We start from the raw sequence: 3,783 nt of genomic DNA, 5'->3' as shown, positions 1-3,783 counted from the left end.
AGAACGTAGTTATTTATTAAATATTTATTGTGCAGAGCAGATATGGTGTACTGTAAATATTATATGTGTACGTTATCTATGTATGTTACATAAAATAGAAACAAATGAAATCCAAGGGTATTTACCTGGAGTTTTGATCAAGGCATAGAATATGGGCCACATCTTTGTTAAGTTGAAGATGCTTTGACCTTCCGTTGATAGGCACTGCGGCATGAGAGTGCTCCAGAAGAACATATAGGTAGCTCCAATCTTTGAGCTGAACAGTTGCTTGGTTTCAGATCAGGTGCAAGCACTTTAAGGCCGTAAAAACACTTTTTTCATAGCACTTGTTAATTCATATCATCACCATGTATTAAAGTGCAGAAGAAAGATTTGTGTCATTAAAGAAAATCTCTAGAAGTCTTCTATGAGAATAAGAGCTTTGTAAGGTTACAAGCCAAGAGACAACTTTAGTAACAAAGCTTGTACACCAGAGTTGACCAATGCATGTGAAAGCTGAACAGATCACGGACTTCTGAGGCCAGATCTCTCAAGGGCCTGCATTGCCCTTGCATCACACAAGGTGACGCAAGGGTCACTCAAACCCTTAACCCGTTTACAGCGGCCACGATTTTCCCGCAGTGCGGCACTTCCACAAAACGGGCGGGGCCGCGTCGGCCATTGTCCGACGGCAGCACTGGGGAGGTAGTGCTGCCATCGGCCAATGGCCGACGGCAGTAAGGAAGGGGTTAAGTGAGATTTCCTATGCCACACAGACCCACCATTCATGGCTCTGCGTAGCATAGTCAATCAGGAGTAATGCATGGCAGCGCAAGTCACTGCTTTGCATTATTCTGCCTTAAGAAGGCGTTCTATGGGTGGAGCATGGGTGTTCCAACGTATCCACCCATGGTTTAGCACATTCCCAGATTTACTAACCCCAGTAACTCAGGGAATGCGTCAAAATGGTGTGCCTTCCCAGGGAAAGCGTAATGAGCAGAAATATGTGTATTTCTCCTTGTTTCTTTCTACTTGGGCTGCATTTTGCAGGACACATAGAAGAAGCAAAAAGCCTCAGATGATTGATTTTGTGCAGGAAAATATATTATTTTAATATAAATCACTAAAAGCATCTTTGCTGTAGGTTGCTCCATAGAGGGGCGATGGTGTAGAATGACTTTGAGCTCTTCAGTCTGATGACGCAAAATAAATTTCCCTTCACTAACCAACAGAGCTGTTCCATACAGCATTAGCTAATAATACGGAAATGCCTAATTGTATAACAATGTAATTTAAAAAAAAAAAGCTAATTGCTTCAGTCATACTACACCTCACAGCTACATATATGAAAACATAATTTTGCTAGGACAGTTGAGCCACATACAGCAAAGAATTTCACAAATGCACACCACAATATATTATGAACTGTTAGCACATGCACAGAATGTCAGTGGATCTAAAAACAACGCAATTTATTATCTTTGAGAAGTAACATTTCATGTGTCCTCGGCTAGAGGATTTCCTCATTGACTCCTTGTGAGACCCTCACATTGTCTCAACAAGTAAAGCCATCCTTGATCAACTGATCATACAGAAACTGGCAGAAGACCATAACACCAGTTTCCTTATGGTCTTCACTCAAAATCACTGCTGACTTCATGTGCCCTGGACTCTCGACTCATCAGGATTACAAGACTGCTGAGAAATAGATTTGGGCTCGTAGTTTACTTTCTGTTCCGCGACCTGAACTCTAATCCCACTTTCAGCACTTGACCAAAAAATTAAGTGACTAAGGCCAAATCCACTATCTCTTCGTACCTCAAATTCTAAATAAGTGTTAGGTTTCATAAGTGTGATGTTAAAAAAAAAAACTATTTTGTGCTTTTCCAAAATGCATTTTCTCGCCCCTCTCTCCATCATCTCCTATCCTCTGCTCTATGTACTGCACTCATTTTGGAGAAGCCTCTACTGCAATCATCTTCTTTTGTAGAGAGATCTCCTGCTCATTGGTGCTAACATTTGCCTATGTCCAATAAGCCCTCTCTTGCTCTCCAATAGTTTTGCGATAGACATGCAAAATATGCAAAAAGTAAAAATAAAAAAAAAATAGCAATGGATTACTGAGGTAGATTGAAGAATGATTGTATTCAGAAATCGTCATTTCAATTTTCAGAATCAGCAATCATCTCTTGTTATTTTGGCGTACTTGTCTACAAACGTGGCCAGAATTCTCTTTTGCGATGTGAGAACACCTCAATCAAAATAGTAAGCATGGAGGTTAGCATGAAAAGATGGGAAGATGTATCCACAGAGATGAAGTTCGATACCAAGACTCCTCATGGTGTACCGCTCTTCTGGATATTACCCACCGTTATAGAGATGCACCTCCGGCCTTCCACTCCATGCTCCTTTACTATATTACCTATTACTCAGCACTTTCAGCAATTCTGGCTGCCCACTTTGCTGAAAGGCTGTCTCAAACAGAGGCCATACTTTCAGAAGATATACTTGCCTGGTTTAATCCCAAACCACATACCTCCCAAAACATGTATCCTAGATTTTATTTTGCCCACTGAAACTACTCTTTTGGCAGGCATGTAGAGTAGGATCGGGAGTACTGGGTTGGCACTCAGTCACCCTTCTCTTGGTTTATGACACGGTCAACTGAAGGGGGGGCTTTGAGTTACCCATTCATGTATTGGACTATTTCTGATTTCAAACTGCTCTCCCACACCACAAATCACCTATAGAAACCGTGGAAATTGGTACTGTTTGTAACAAGGGCCTGGATTACAGACCATTCAGAAAATAATGTGATCATCTTCCTCTCCCAAAATGACAATCTATTTTCTCACAAATATTATGTTAAATATTGTGAGTAAGCTATTTGCAGTGGGGCTTGCAGGCATATCCTCCTAGAAGTACAGTCGTGCCTCTCCATTTATCATGATTATATGGAGTGTAAAATATTGCAAGCGAGCAAACCACTGTTGATGATATGAAAAGTAGATAAATAGAAGGGGAAGATCAAAAACGATTAGGTTTTTCTCACAGTGTTTGAAAAATTAAAATGCAACCTAAGTGAGGGTCTTTGAACGTCTAAGGAAACTTGGGAGATGGTGTGTATCTACCATCAAAAGAAATTTAAGAAAAAACTTCACTTATAGTTATAACTCTCCCTCAAGTTACACTATTTAAAACTTCGAACATTCCAATGAGGGTACTGCTTAAAAAAAGCATATTTCATATTTTGTGTAAAAGGCATAGGGAAAAGGTTGTTGCTTTTCAGAGGCACTTATGAAGTGCCTGGAGAAGCTTCAGACAACCTTCTAGCCACAGTATTGTGCTACACATACATCCCTTCACGGCTTCCATTTTGAAGACCATTGGCGCACACACACACTGCCCCAATATGGCAGCCACCTCTTTGATTAGATTTCATGTTTCCCTTACAGCTTGATGGGCTCATTGATCAACAAAACAAGAATCTTGTGATGAATTGTCAATTCACAGGACCTGCTGTCACTAAGTGATTTTCCTTTGTGTATTGATTTGCTTCATCAATAAAATTATTCTCGTATGTTTCGAGTGCGTGTTGTTCTTTATCCTATTGACATCCTCACAGATAATACAAGGATGAGCTGAGTCACTGCCTAATTAAACCTATTTTGGCTCACTTTAAATTTATTCGACTATACTCCTAATTAAAAGAACTCTAATGTAAGCGGTCGGGATGCTCCATATCTCCATCAATGGTCTACCATCTCTAAAACTGATCTGGAGAAGTACATTACATTGCACTTC

This window comes from Lissotriton vulgaris, chromosome 11, assembly GCF_964263255.1.
Source record: "Lissotriton vulgaris chromosome 11, aLisVul1.2, whole genome shotgun sequence".
Classification (NCBI taxonomy): Eukaryota; Metazoa; Chordata; class Amphibia; order Caudata; family Salamandridae; genus Lissotriton; species Lissotriton vulgaris.
The sequence above is the reverse complement of the archived record's forward strand: the minus strand, read 5'-3'. Positions refer to the sequence as shown.